General features: G+C 42.2%; 1 protein-coding gene and 2 non-coding genes across 3 annotated transcripts in view; 2 read left to right on the top strand and 1 right to left on the bottom strand.

The window, feature by feature from the left end:
- Positions 1 to 3,022: 3,022 nt before the first annotated feature.
- On the bottom strand, positions 3,023 to 3,095 carry TRNAV-CAC (transfer RNA valine (anticodon CAC)). The gene has a single exon. It is a non-coding gene; the product is annotated as a tRNA-Val (tRNA).
- Positions 3,096 to 5,466: 2,371 nt separating this feature from the next.
- PRSS16 (serine protease 16) overlaps positions 5,467 to 15,919 on the top strand; it is a 31,860-nt gene continuing 21,407 nt past the window's right edge. Inside the window, exon 1 of the mRNA XM_077886000.1 lies at positions 5,467 to 5,874. The gene's annotated coding sequence lies outside the window, so the exon portion shown is untranslated. The remainder of the gene's footprint in view (positions 5,875 to 15,919) is intronic.
- TRNAS-CGA (transfer RNA serine (anticodon CGA)) lies at positions 9,356 to 9,436 on the top strand. Its single transcript has one exon. It is a non-coding gene; the product is annotated as a tRNA-Ser (tRNA).

Raw genomic sequence — 15,919 nt, 5'->3', positions numbered from 1 at the left:
CTTCTACTGCTGAGCCCATGCTCTGAGATTTTTATTTGGTTATTGAATTTTTCAATTCTAAAATTTTCATTTTGTATTTCTTTACATTTTTCCTCTTTTCTGATTTTTTTTAACCAAGGCTATTTTTCATTTGTTTCAAGCATGTTCATAATTGTTCACTGAAGCATTTTTAAGATGCCTGCTTTAAAATCTCCACTAGATAACCGTAACATTCCTTTAACCTGGTTATTGGACTCTATTGAATGTCCTCTTTTATTCAATTTGAGATGTTTCCAGGTTTTGGTTTGGCAAGTGATTTTCAACTAAAATCTGGACGTTGTGTGCTTTGTGTTAGGAGACTCTGGCTCTTATTGAAACCCTTGGTTTTAATTGGCTTTCTCTAACCGCAGGGGAAGTGAGAGAGCATGTGCTAAATCCTGCAAGGTAGACAGCACAGAAGTCCAGGATCCCTCACTCAGCTCCCACTGACACCAGCAATAGGGAGCATTTTATTCCTGCTGGCAGCTGGTGAGAAATCTGGCTCCTGTGTGGTCTCTCTCCATCGGCCCAGAGACAGATGGAGGCAGGACCCAGTTACCACCCAGCAATGATGAAAATCCTGTTCTCCACTATCTCCTCTACCAGCAACCCAGTGGGGAGGGAGAGGAAGAGATACTGCTGGGTGGGAGTCCAAGTTCCTTCTTCCTGCTTGAACTTTGCTGCCCTGGGTAGCAGAGAGGCTACAGTTTTATATGGTGTATGGCTAGGGTTAGGGTTAGTTATTGTCTAGAAGTGTTTTGTAATGTTAGGCTGTCCATGTGATGGTCTTTTGGCTGGAGAGAGCAGCTTTTTTTAGGGTTTTCTGTATGCACTCACTGGCCATTCAGGACACATGGGGCAAAAATAGGGAGCCTGCCACCATGCCATTCCTCTGGTCCCAGGGTCCCTAGCCAGGCTCCTTCCTTTCTCCATCTTCTAGATTCTTCTTCTGTTTATTTTATGTATAATGTCCAAGGGTTTTAGTTGCACCTAGCAATGAAAGGATAGAGATAAGTACATCTTCTTCCCAGAAACTCTGGTAAGTTTTTGTATTATTATTTCTGTTAATAGACTACAATAAGACATGTATGGAATGTATATGCTATTTATAACAGAACACATTACTACACTACTATTTATTTTCATTATACATATATTATGTTTTTATTATCCTGAACTTGCTTATATTTGTTTGTATAGACCCTATGAAAGCAAACATGAGGTTTCTAGAGCAGAGATTGCATTATTATTACTTAACGGCAAAAACCCCTCAGTCTTTTCCTCCTCTCCACCAGTGTGTCTTAGACTTCCTAGGGCTTATGTCCCTTTGAGAATAGGAATATTCCATGGACCCCCTTCCCAAGCTGGGAAGGACAACCACTTCCAAGTGCCAGACCAGGCCATAAAGATAGCTGCCCCCACCCAACCCCACAGTCGCTGCTGCTCAGTGACAAGCACCCTTGACTGATAGCCATCTTGTGCTGCCAACAACACCCCTTATTTGCAGGGACAGACAGACCAATGCTACCTTTTAAATAATCTATTGGCTCAGAATACTACTGTAGAAACTGCAGGAGGTGCCACCTACTAACTCTTGAAGCATTAAATACTTCGAAATAATAACTGGTATGTTGGTCAGGTCTCTCCAGAGATGCAGAACCAATAGGATGTTTATATTCTAGAAAGAGATTCATTTTAAGGAGCCGGCTCACATGAGTGTGGCAGCTGAGTGAGTCCAAAATCTGATAGGGAATGATGGCAGACTGGAGACCAGGGAAGGGGTTATAACTGAAGTCCAAAGGCAGTCTGCTGGCACTAGGGAAGAACTGAAGAACTGACCTTGCAGATAAAAGCAGAAGGCAGAGTATGCCTGAGTGGCTCAGCGGTTGAGCACCTGCCTTTAGTCTGGGGCCTGATTCCAGGGTCTTTGGATCGATCCCCCACATCTGGCTCTCTTTGTGGAGTCTGCTTACGTCTTCCCTACTGCTTTCCCTAGTGAATAAATAAGCAATTTTATAAATATCTGAAGGGAGATGGTGTCAAAATTCCCTCTTGTCCCCTGGAGAGATCAGACCTTTTTTCTATTCAAGACTTCCTTCGATTCTCTGATCCTCGCTCACACTATGGAGGGCAAATCTGCTTTTACTCTAAGTCCACCCACTTAAATGTAAATCCCATCTACAAACATCCTCGCAGAAACAACCAGAATAATGTTTGACCACATACCCAGGCACCGGACCCGTTCAGGTTGAAACATAAAATTAACCATGGCAATGGGAAATATCTCTAGACTACCAAACGCTTTCTAAGCAAGGCCAAGACAGAGATGTGTGTCTTTGCCGAAGTGTTTCTCCTTGAATGAAATGCAGCGTGTCCCGCCCCCCCTTCTCAGTAACTCTGTGTGTGTGTGTGTGTGTGTGTGTGTGTGTGTGTGTGTGTGTACATAGTTTCTTATCCTCCAGGTCCTATGAAAGGTAACAACTTACTGGATACACCGCAGCACCTGCTCTCCCAGCGGCGCTGGGGTCGGCGGATTGGTGCGCAAATATTTGCCTGCCACGAAACGTTGGGGGGTCGGCGGCTGGTGTCCCTCTGGACAGCGGGTAGCTAGCTGCAGGCCCCGGCCTCGAGGGGGGCCGGAGCGGAGGGCCGCTCCCCTGCTCCCTGCCCACCCCCACCCACTACTTCCCCAACCCCCACCCCCTTACCACCCCGTAGAACCCCGTCACCTTCCCCGCGCCCCATCCCCACCCTCACCGACCCCCACTGTCCCAACCCCTCCACGCCCCCATGCCCATCCCTACCCCCCTCACCAGGCTCACTGGCCCCGGGACCCACAGAGGGGAGCAGAGGGGTACAGAGAGGTGTTGCAGTACATGTCTCTCAGGAAAACTGCTTTCTAACAAAGTAAGGGCGACGAGGCGACGTTTTCGTTGTCTGTGCATATAAGGAAATCGAAATCTCTGAAATCAAGTGCATTCGAGGGAGGGAAAAGGAAAGCTACTGTTCCCGCCCGGCTTCGAACCGGGGACCTTTCGCGTGTGAGGCGAACGTGATAACCCCTACACTACGGAAACGCCTGGAGGAAAGCTCATACACTGGTGCTTGTGATCAGATAAAATTAAGGAGTTTGGTTTTGCCCTTTGGACATGGGTTTATTGACTACAAAGTCCGCCTTGGAAACACTCATTGTTGAGCGTTTCCCTCCCTTTTTCTTGTTTATGAAGAAAGAAAATCCTAGCAACCAAGCAAAAATTTTGCCCAAGGCCCCAATGCCTGCACAAACTTCAGGCACAATAAACCTAGGCAGCATCCTGGAGAATTGGGAGCTTTTAAGTAATAATATAAGTTTTTACGTTGTAAAAAAAAAAAAGTTCCTAGTTGTATTGAGATATAGTTGACAGACAGCAGTGTATAAATTTAAGGAGTACAGCATAATGACTGGACTCACACAAGTGGCCAAATGATGACCACAACTGGAGAATTTGATTTCAGGATCTCCCTCATGCTGTCTACACCATTTCTGTGCTTGTGCAATGGGGCCTATTACTTATCTCATGGTGACAGAAAATGATTCTTTGGGAACCAGAATTGAGAGGCTAGAGCTCAGGAGATGGTCAGAAGCCACCAATGCTTTCTACCACAGCCTATCCCTTTGCAGATACTTGATTAGAAGTGGTCATGTGGCTCCATCTCACTACCTGGCTTCTGCTCCATAAGGGAGCAGTTGAAATGTTTTGAGAACATCACTGGCACAGAATGTGAATGCAAAAAGTCTTTGTCGTCAAGGAACTCACAGTCTAGTAATAAGTCTTTCTTATAGAATCATGATATTTTTGTTCTTCTGCTCTATTGCCTGAACTTATTGCTGGTACAAATAAGAGTCAAGACAAAATTATGTCACCTCAGTCTTGGATCTCATGCTCTATCATAATTGAGCTAGACACATGATATTAAAGCAAAAAATTAATATACGGTATAATCCAACTAAACTGTCAATATTTGGCAACAAAATGTAATGCCACAGTAGCTCTTGATGAGACTCAGACTGAGAACAAGTCTTTCTAAATTTATTGTTAAAAAGTGAACTGACTCAAATAAAAATAAAATGACTCCTGTAAAAAATAAATTCCTATCTTGGGGAACAGGTAAGGATAGAATTTAGTGATAGGTAGATCTGTATTTTAGTCAGAGATTTTGCTTAAAGTTAGAAATATTGCAGACTTTATTTTCTCGAATGAAATGAGCTTAGAAGGGGAAAACTATCGTGTCTCTCAACCATATTTAGGGAAATCGTTCTACACTACCAGATTACAACCCCCCAGTGCTAACTAGTAGAAACAGCCCTTCTAGCCCAACCTTAAGAGGTTAGTGCCCTCTTGTCTGGGATATTTGTAATGGCCTCATTTAGGTACTTGTCTTGCTAACCTCAGCTGATATTCTCTAGGATCTATCAATCACTACCACCTCTCTCCTTTTTTGAGACTCCAGAGAGTCAAGTACAAAGTATGACTGAGGAGGAGATGTGATACACATCAAAGTAACTGCATGATTTTCCCAATTTATACTCACAGAAAACTGACAGGTTTGAATGGGAATGGATCTGAAGTGGATAGGATCAAGGTGGCAGGAATATAAAGTTGCATCAGACCAAGCTCAATGATATAGTTTTACTTGTCAGAAGGTACCCAACTCAATGGTTTAACTCAAGGACCTGGAAACAGCTCTAAATTTATATTAATTAAAAAACATAATTTATAGGGATGCCTGGGTGGCTCAGCGATTGAGCATCTGCCTTTGACTCAGGGCATGATCCCGGAGTCCCCAGATTGAGTCCCATATCTGGATCCCCTCAGGGAGCCTTCTTCTCCCTGCTTCTCCCTCTGCCTGTTTCTTGCCTCTCTCTGTGTGTCTCTCATGAATAGATGAATAAAAGTCTTAAATATATAATATATATAAATATAATTAATAAGTGATTAACATATGGACCAAAGTTAAGGTGAAACAACAAAATGAAATTGAAACATCATTATTTTCTGAGTGTATGCAGAGCAAACTAAAGGCATTAAGGAGATTGCAATTCTAGAATAAATTTATCATGAGCTTCTCCAGAGGAACTAACTTTCACCAAAGTTGAGAGAAATCTATGAGGAGAGCCTCAGGATCCTTAAGCTGCTCAACATGACTTTTCCTCATAGGCCAGGAATTACAGTAGGACCTGCTACTCCTGAACTGCAATCCCTAAACATAATGGAGATGACTGATCACAGGATGATAGATCACAAGGTGAATTACCAAAGATCAGATGGTGTTGTTATAAACTCAGAACCCATATGTTTAAGCCCTTTCCCCTGATGTGACTCTATTTGGAACTAGAACTTTCAGGAGGTAAATACGGTTAAACGAGGTCATAAAGGTGGGGCCCTCATGCAACTGGAGTGGTGTCTTTATATGAAGACAAAGACATACCAGAAATCTCTCTCCAAGTATGTACAGAGGAAAGGCCATGTGGGGACAATGAGAAGAGAGCCATCTACAAGCCAGAAAGAGAGGTCTCATCAGAAACCAACCTTGCTGGCACTTTGATCTTGGGCTTGATTTGTATGAGCTCCCAGACTGGAGCCAGTTTTGAATGTAGAAAACTCCAGTTTCCCTTGAGAAAGACCACAGACACATTGCCAAAAATGTATACTGTTCTTCCTCCCCCTAGCCTTTTCTAAAAGGATCTATATCCTTTTACCAACTTGACTGCTCATTAGGAAAAAAGAAATAGAATTTTCTGGGATTATTAGGAGATGACTCAATGCTGGCATTAATTCCTAGAGGTACAAAGCATCACTGCTGTCCACCAAGAAGGTAAGTTCTCAATGCTGTTTGCTTCTGGTCCATTTCACTGTGGGTACAGTGAGTAGGTCCCTACGTCCACCCTGAGACTAACTCCAGACAATATCTTTAATATTGTTTCTTTTTTTTTTTGAGATTTTATTTATTTAGGGGCACCTGGGCGGTTCAGTACATTAAGCAATAGACTCTTGATTTCAGCTGGGGTCATGGTCTCAGGGTTGTAAGATAGAGTCCCACATCCCACTCTGTACTCGGTGGGGAGTCTGCTTGAGATTTTCTTTCCTTCTCCCTCTGCCCCTCCTCTAAAATAAATAAATAAAATCTTTTTTATAAAGAGAGAGAGATAATATCTTTTTTTATAAAGAGAGAGAGAGAATGGGCATCTTATAAATTTTATAATCATTTTATAAAGAGAGAGAGAGAATGGGCTTAAATGACAAACATTGACCTTTCATGGTTCTGGGAAGTAGGAAGTCTCTCAGTGAAGAGAGAGAATGGGTATCTCTATCTCTCTTTATAAAAAATATTTTATTTATTTATTTTAGAGGAGGAGGGGCAGAGGGAGAGAGAGAATCCCGAGCAGACTCCTCACTGAGCATTAAGCCAGATCCCAAAACCCTGGGATCATTACCTGAGTCAAAATCAAGAGTCAGACACTTAACCAGCTAAGCCACCCAGGCAGCCCTAATATCGTTTCTATGACTGATGGAATGAATGCTATTAGGCAGAAAAGGCCAAGTGGAAGCCACTAGAAATTCCTCTAACTGTGACTGTAGAAAACCCAAAGTGACACTGGTATTCTTGGAGGGACCACAGAGAGTAGTGCCAACATCAGGGACTGGAAAGATACAGGGGTGGGGATTCCATCCACACAGCTCCATTCCACTTGCTTACTCAACTATAGAAGACAGATGGACTACAGAGAATGACAGTGAGCAATTGCAAACTTAGTCAAGGGATCATTCCAATTGCATCTGCTGTTCCAGATGTTTCATCAGTGGAGAAAATTAACAAGTGCACTGTACCTAGTACACAGCTATTAATATGGCCGGTGCTATTTTCTCTGTACTTGATCATAAAACCTGTCAAAAGCAGTGAGCTTCTAGCTGGCTTATCTACCCTTCCTCAGGGGTATATCAATACTCTAGAAATCTCATGTTATAAATGAGTCACAGAGACCTTTACCATGTTACCATGTTCTAAAGTTGAAAGCGGACCATTGTTTTAAACACAGACATTTCAGGCAAATTTATATTATGCACACTGCTCACAAGGTGAATGGATCTGCCTTTCCAGAACTGGCTCAGTCTTGTAGGCTTCATTTGTGTCTCCATCCCTGTCCTAACTCATTCAGGCACCTATAACCAAGAAACCATAGACTGAATGGCTTAAATGACAAACATTAACCTCTCATGGTTCTGGGAGGTAGAAAGTCCAAGCTCAGGACACATGCAGATTCTGAGTCTGCTGAAAACCTGCTTCCTGGCTTTGTGGCTCATACAGGACAGACTTCTCACTGTGTCTCCATATGTAAGGATAGGGGAAAGAACTCTCCACAGTCTCCTTCATAAGCGCGTACTCCCATTCTTGAGGACTCCACCCTCATAACTTCATCACCTCCCAAAGGCCCTCCCTCCAAATACCATTATCATATTGGGGGTTAGGCTTCAAGATACCAATTTCAGAGGAACACAAGTAGTCTCTAGCAATCCCCAAAATATCCACTTCCTTTTCTTACTTCAAACTCTGTTTGTCCCCTGGATGGTGTCCCTTTAAACAAATGCCTTCTTTTTCTGTTTTTCTTTTTTTTTTCTTTTTTTTTTTTCTGTAGGGACTCCTGAATTCTTTGGTGGGATAGAAGGACTAGGAGAAAAGCAAGATCCATCTAAGAACCATAGATGTTTCAAAGGAGCCTTTAATTTTTGGATAGGCTCAATAGTCTTCATCTCAAGATTACTTGAGTCTCCAAAGGGTTCTGTCAAAGGCCTGAGAATCAAACCAATGACACTGCCCCACAGCTAGCCTTGGGTTGGTCCCAGGTCTGTTGCACAGCTGTGGACTGGTTAAATGGCAAAACTAGGGTCGTGACTGGAGGATGTTACAGAGTTCCTCCACTCAGAGCTCTTTGCCCCTAAAGCCAAGAGAGGATTTCCTGTGAACACAATTCCTGGAAACTGGATGTTGTAAGAACTACATTTTGGCCGAGACAGAAGTTACTACTTTCTCTGCAACAACAAAACCCACAAAAACCCTGATTTTTGAAGTTGTACTCCTAGATCCAAAGGAGGAAGCTTAGGCTATTTAAATTCTTGGACAAAATAGTCCAAGACTACACTGTGGAGAGAGAACTTCTTCCGCTTCTCCCAGAACACCCTAGAGCAAATCCAGACTGCTCCCCCAACAAGCTTTGAAATCAGGGTGTGCATTCCAGGGGCTCCCTGACTCTGAACAGGGCAGGGTTAGATTGCCACTCCAGAACATTCTTGCCTTGTTGCCTCAGGCTTCTTGACTGACTCCAGACTGACTCCAAATTGCAATTCACTCCTCAGAGTCTTGCTGAGTTCCAGAAAGGAAGCTCTCCACTCACCATTCCAGAGAAGGCCTCTGGTAAAAACAATTCCTGTCCCCCACCTCCTCATGTATAGTGTTTCTTGAGCTTTTATTTATTTTTTTTTTAGTAAGTCCATTCAGAGTCTAAAATGGCATGCTGTAGCTTTCTCCCTCCTGCTCCTGAATGATTCCATTTCTTCAGTCTCTAGCCTGTCAACTGATGATCCTTGCAAGATGCTTTGTAAAATGCATATAATCTAACACAAATATCCTTCCAATGGTAGCATTGTATGCAGATTGCTCTCGCCATTGCTTTTATTTTAAAATATATGTGTGTACACAATGATCTTTCTCATTTTATTTTGAATATGTATAGCACTCCATTGTGTAATTATGCCATAATTTATCTAATTAAATAATTTTGAATAACTAAGTTTTTCCCCGATCGTGTTTTTACCATTAATGCTGCAGAGAATAGACTTAAGCACAGGATAATCTCTCCTGTATTTGAAATATTGGTGGGTCCTGACAAATTGTCTTCCACAGCAGCAAAGCACAGTATATTCTGTTAGAGAGCACAACTGAATAGGATCCTGAGCACACTTACTACAACTCCCCACTGCATTCCCTGCCAGCTATGAAGTAAAACCAGGGCATCCGTGAAGACTGTAAAAAATGTTTGAAAATCAATGATTCTTGTGATACTGGAATATTGCCTTCTCTCAAAGAGGTGAGATGTTGCAGCCTGGGGCCTGGCAGAGTTGGGTCGAGTTGGAGGAAGCTGGAAAGCAGTGGAGAGGCCCGATGAGTGATTTCTTTTTGCATCTGCTGAAGATAGCTTTGCCAAATGAGCAGAAGCAGCCAGCATTGGTAAAGCTGAACTGTAAAATCAGGACCTGGTAAGAATGTGTATTTTAATGTATAAACAGCAACATTGTGCCAGGCTGTGATGGCCGAGTGGTTAAGGCGTTGGACTCGAAATCCAATGGGATCTCCCACGCAGGTTCAAGTCCTGCTCACAGCGTATGAGGCTGCTTTTTCTATCCAAACTATGAAATGAAATTCTCACCAACAGCTGTACTCTCAGCTTTTCATCTTATTCCATCAACTGCAAAGTAGGAAGGCAGCTCCCTATCCAGAGGTCTGTGTTGATCCCCCATGCCTTTTCTCAAGCACCACTCTGGGTATTTTGGCACAGGTATCCTTCTCCAAGCCAGGCATCTACAAATCCCTGCCCCTGTGCACAGGTAGCACTTCCTTAGTCCCCAGAGCCCGCCAATTCCTCCTTCAGAATAGCTGCTGGTTTCATATTGAGATTATGAAGTCCAGAGGCAGACCACAGGGGAAAGAGAACCAGGAAATTTTGTTTTAAAAACTCTTCAATAAAATTCCCCATGCTGAAAATAGCAATGTAGGTAAGTTTCCTTAAAGAGTTCTCTGATATCTAAGAAAAGAAAAAGGAAAGGCAAGCAAACAAACCTAAAACAGACTGGTAGGAAACATAAAGGTCTAGGATCCTGAGGAGCCATGAGTGTGTGCATGTGCCAGGTGCTCTTTAAAACATCATACAGAAATGAGAAAGTCAAAGCAAAGAGAAAATAACAATTTGGCCAAGGCAGTAATTCTACTGGGGCAGGAGTCAGGATAAAGACTGCATGCACCTTGCTGCCCAGAACCAAAGCGCCTGTGCTTCTCCTTCTCAAAAGAGAGGACCGCCCTCACTTACAGATGCTTTTGTATTTCCAAGTGTCTATTCTACCTGTATTTGAGCACTTCAATATATGTAGCCGATTTATGTAATGATGACTGGTATTCCTTAATTTTGTAAGTATAAATCCAAACTTCTAAGTTCCTATGTGAATTTGAGTCTTAAAATGCTTACTGTTTTTGAATGCTTGCCACCACTTGGCCTAATTTGGGAAGGTGAGGGTTTCTGAATGTCTGTTTTGCTGCATAGAGTCTGAAATTATCTCCTCTTGCAAGAGTTATGGCTCTTTGGAGAGTGAGGTGGAAAACATATGCCTCATAACTCAGTAATGTATTTTATTCCACTTTCTTTGTCATTGTATCAAATTTTTAAATGATATGGATCACTAATAATTGATCCACACATAGCCTCAGTATGAAGTACATAAGAAAAATAAGATTGCTGATGGACCAATGAACCCATTGTATAAACTACTGAAGTAGACAAGTAGAAACAATAGAAACAAGCATGCACATAATGAAAAAAAATGCAAAGGACATTCTGTCACATACGTGATGTTTCAAGTCAGAAAATCCTTTCATAAATGTAACTTATGGGAGCTAACCACAAAGACAATCAATCTGCTTTAGGGGAATCCACAGGTCTTATTCAACTCACTTCTGCCTGCATCACAAAGCAACTGTATTCTCAACAATTCTAATGAATAATGGATAATCAACACTTTCAAAGCAAGGGGGCCAAAGCAAGGGGGTCAGTGGCACAATGGATAACATATCCGCCTATGGGTCAGAAGATTCTAGGTTTGACTCCTGGCTGGTTTGGGCTTCCTTTTTTCCTCTTAAAATGTCTTTCTGTGTTTCTTCAAGTTGGTAAGGGAAACAAATTCTCAAAAGTCCTTTGGAAAATAATTCATCTGACTTTGTATGGTACTGCCACACATGCTACCTTGGCTCCCCCTTAAGTCTGAATGAGTGGCTCAAATTGTCTCTCTTCAGCAATGTCGTTTTCATCTCGTTCTCTTTACCAAACTGAGAGAGTTAACTGGAAGATCTTTGAAAGGACAACTTAAAGAATCAAATGAGGAGTATTATTTGGCCATAAAAAGGAATAAGGTTCTGAATCATGCTACAACATGGATGAACCTTGAAGGGATGTGCTGAGTGAAAGAAGCCAGACGCAAAATGCCTTATTATATGATTCTCTTTATATGAAACTTCCAGAATAGGCACATCCACTGAGATAGTAGCTGCCAGGAGCTGGGAAAGGTGGAACAATACCTTGGAAAGGTGGAACAATTTGCTTGGATGATGGAAATGTTTTGCAGTTAGGTAAAGGTAATTACATACCTCTGAATCCACTAAAATCCACTGAATTGTACATTTTATGTGAATTTTATGGTATGTGAATTATACCTTGATATTTAAAAATCAAAGAAGCACCAAAACAACAACAACAACAACAACAACAACAACAACAACCCACTACAAACAGTATTTTCTTCACTAAGTTTTCCCCCATTCTGCAGGGCTCTCCTTCTTCGGACTCACTTTGCACACTTTCCGTCCCTGAGCATCAGTCCCTCAGGAAAGAGAAGGGACCCCCACTGGAGAAATGTTGAGCCAAGAAAGAGGTGGCTGTGGACAAACGAAATCAGAGCCTCACTTGGACCCCCCATTTGGTGATCTCCGCAGAGATAGATGCACTTTAACACCCCCCCCTCCCCGAAAGCCACTCACCCTCCTCTTCCCTGTCCCGCCCCTCGTTGTCACCCACAGCGCCTCCGCCTCACCGCCATCCCCAGACCAACGCTGGGGACTGTTTAGGGTTTGTCAAGGATCCCAGACAGAAAAGGGACCAGCAAGAGGGCGAGGGTGTTAGGGAGACAAGGGGTCGGCAGCCTGGAGCCGGGTCTTTCCAACAGGAGGGTGCCCTTTGCAGGTTTGCAGGTGCTCTTGCGCGCGCCCCTGGGGCAGCGGGGGTGGGGCGGGTGTTGAGAAGCAAATCCACCTGAAAGGGGTGTGGGTGACACAGACAAGCAAAAGAGACCTTCATCTGTGGATACACACGTATGGATCTTACAACGTGTGTTGGCGCCGGACAGCGTGCGTTGCAAGGGGGGGCTAGCGGATAAAAAAAATGAGCCTGCCACGCGTCCAGACCCAGTTTGATGCACGGCCTGTTGGGCTGAAAGCAAATTAAAAGATGGAGAAGGACAGAAGAATCGTCCAAAGGATTTGGAGCTTCCCAAAATAAATGCTTCCCAAGTTTTAGCGCGCAGGAAGATCACTGGGAGGGAGGAGAAACACAATTTTCTGGGCCTCACTCCTAGAGATTCCACATTAGTTCGTAGGACTCAACCCGTGAATTTTTAGCCAAGAGATGCTGGCGCGAGTATTCCGCAGACCACACTTTAAGGGGTACTGGACTAGTTAGTGCGTTGTGTTTTATTACCCGCTGTTGCAGCTAACGCCAACTGAGAGCTCTCAAGATAGAATGAAAAAAAAAAAAAAAAAAAAAAAACAGAGCATCTATATGGAGATAAAAATTACTACCTCAGCATTATTCCACCAGGCTTTAACCAAGGTAATTAATTTTTTCCCAGGTAATTTAAGATAACCGATCGTTTCTACTCTCAAGATTTTTGTTCTAAACATGTAAATTTCATGGAATACTTTTTTTTTCTTTTGGGGTGGTGGCTTGTCATAGAAAGAAATCTATTTCCACCTCCCTTTCAAACAAACAAAGATCTTTGATATAATAATCACACTCTTGGACCTAAAGGAGAAAACTTGGACTTCTTTCTTTATTTTTTAAAACAAAAAAATAAATTAAAATACTCCCTTTTCAAAAAGCTGTCTAAAAGGATGAATTTGTGGCTGAGAGGTGTATTAGGAAAAAAAGCTTTTTTTTTTTCCTCCTGTATGTCTCCTTTACTACTTACACAGGACACTTTACACTTCTGGTCACCAAATGAGTGAGGATTTTCTTTCTACCAAGCAATTTTTCAACACCAGCTGGATGTCTTGGATTTAACTCAATTTTGGGACTATCTATCACACCAGATCCCACTGGTTAAGGGTTCAGTTTCAGGAGACTTCATTCACTTCAGATGCCCCAATTCCTGCCTGACCAGAAGCTCAGGCATTGAGGGTGGAGCTCTTAAAGGGGAAATTAACTTTGGGTTGATTTGGCTGGCCATTTGGTTGGGAAAATCTTCCCTGTCAGCATCAACAAGCAGACTGGGCAGATTTTCAGAAACAAATCTTCCAGCTCCCTGTGGGATATTATAGTCCTGACTATGAATGGAGCCAAGATAAGATAGGATAGTTTGTAGAATGTATATACCTCTCAAATTTGTTAGTGTATTCCGGGCAGGTGAGCTTCTGTCTTACTCACTTAATGAAATCATCCTCCAAATATCCTGCCACAGTTTGGAGGGGTGATCTCCCCTGGGGATCTTGAAATTGAGGGAGAGGGTCTACAGCTGTAAACTCCTGAAAAGTGACATTCAAGTGTATTCTACTCTTAGCTTTACTTTCACTGTCCATGTATAAATACCTACAGCCACCAATTTTAATTTTTTTTAATTTAGGGGTTGGTTTCCACAAGATAAGTTACATTTTTATTTAGCTTTCCCCCATTCTGGCTTATAACAAACCTCCCTGTGTGTCATGCCATTTGGTTTTCAAAATTTTGGTGCTGCTCTTTACTTTCCTATTATCATCTTTGAGCATTTATGCCTTCAAAACACCCCTTTCTTTCCTTCTTGGATTTTTGGATAGAAAGGCATCAAATGCCCATCTTTAATATGCCATCATTATGACTAGATCTATTTCTGACTTACTGTGATTTCTCATCATACTGGACACTCAGAAGATCAGTAAGATAATATCCTAGGCAATGAGTAGTATGACATCATTTATGTTCAGATTACAGTCCTATAGGACTCTAGCTTCCAGCTAACATGAAGAAAGCTGGAAAGGGTGTTGCTCCTAATCTAACAACCAAAAATCTAGGTATTTTTTAAAAATCATCTTTTGTGAACCAATGAAACCTGGGGTATCAGAGCAACCACGTAGTTTGACATCTAAGGAAAACCAGTGCTTCCAAATAGAAATGGGACATAAACACTGGCTCACCCAAAAGCAATGGGTGAAAATGTGGCCTCCATGCAAGAGGGTGAGGAAAGTCCCCCTAAAATTCATCATTTTGTAATGAATTGCTGAAGTCCAGGTGTGGGCCAGCAGGGGCGTATTCAAGTGGGGTCTGCACACACTTCACTGAGCATTCACAAGAAAGGCTGGGGCAAGAGAAGAGAGCAGAGGAAGCCTCCTTCAGGAGTCCAGACCTGCCAGAGGAAGCGTCAGCCCCCAAATAACAAAGTCTTCAACGCTGAGGGAGAAACAGCAAATACTGTCAGAAACTGAAGAATAAAAGAATAAAAATCTCTACCCTGGGGGGAGTGTCAGAAAGCCATATTGGGCCTAGAATAGTAGAGAATGCCAATCCCCATGGGGCAGAGCAGGCTGCCTGAGAAAGCCCTACCTCAGAGACCCAGGGCCACAGGATCTAACAAGTCTGGGCTGAACTGGAAGAGGAAGTCTTGCACAACCTGCCAGACTAGCAAGGACTAGGCATCCAGAAACAGAAATGTAGTGCTGAGGGAAGGCAAGAAATCCAAAGGGAGAAACCCTCTCTGAAACTCAAACAGAGATGGCTGAAGCTGAAGGTAGAGTAAAAACACTGAGAAAGCACTCCAAAAAAATTCAACCATACCCTACACCCAAAGTCCCACCAAAAGAATTTGAAGCCGGTTGTGCCCTGAAGGAAATCAGAGCAGTGATGGGAGACACAAGCAGATCTCAACTTCTGCTTAAATTGATATAGCCTCACACATTAATAGCCTAGTAAAAGGGACATAGCCATCTGCAGCCTAAATACTATTTGCCTCACTGGCTACCGTCCTGACACTATGTCCGGCAGCTAATGAAAAATTATAAGACACTCATAAAAGCAAGAAGAAACCATGCATTGTCAAGAGAAAAGAGAAAAAGCAATCAACAAAGTGAGACTCAGATATGTCCCACATAGTGGAACTGTCAGAAAGTGAATTTCAAATACCCATGATGATTATGTTAAAGGCACTAGTGGAAAAAGATGGAGCACATACATCAGCAGATGAGAAATTTCAGTAGATTGTTAGAAACTCAAAGTCAAATGGATATGCTAAGTTAAAAAAAAAAAGTACACATGGTAACAGAGATGTAGAATGCCTTTAATGACTTACCAGTAGACTCCGTAGATCTGAGGGGAAATTGAAGGAGGGTCAATAGAATCTACCCAAACTGAAATACCAAGAAAAAAAATCATTGAAGAGTTATTGATTAATGTCAAGTGGTCTAATATATTTATAACTGAAATCCCAGAAGGCAAAGAAAGAGATAAAAGAACAGGAAAAACAATATTTGAAGATATAATGACTGAGTACATTCCCCAAATAATGAAATACATCAAACCACAGCTCCAAGATCAGAGAACCTTAAGTATTTTATACAGGAGGGTTGTGGGGGGGGAACCCTATTTACCTCATATTCAAACTGCTGAAAACAAGTAGAAAAGAGAGAATAATGAAGGTAGTGAAAGAACAAAATATGTATTATATATAGTTGAAAAAAGTAAAAGTTATAGCAGATGTCTTGCCAGAAATTACGTTCACCAAAAAAGAGTGAAACTTCCAAGTGGTGAGAGACCAAACATAATAATAATTTTTTAAAGCCCCAAAATTGTTAACCCTGAATT

Source organism: Canis aureus, chromosome 37 (genome assembly GCF_053574225.1).
Source record: "Canis aureus isolate CA01 chromosome 37, VMU_Caureus_v.1.0, whole genome shotgun sequence".
NCBI lineage: Eukaryota > Metazoa > Chordata > Mammalia > Carnivora > Canidae > Canis > Canis aureus.
The sequence above is the reverse complement of the archived record's forward strand: the minus strand, read 5'-3'. Positions and strand labels throughout refer to the sequence as shown.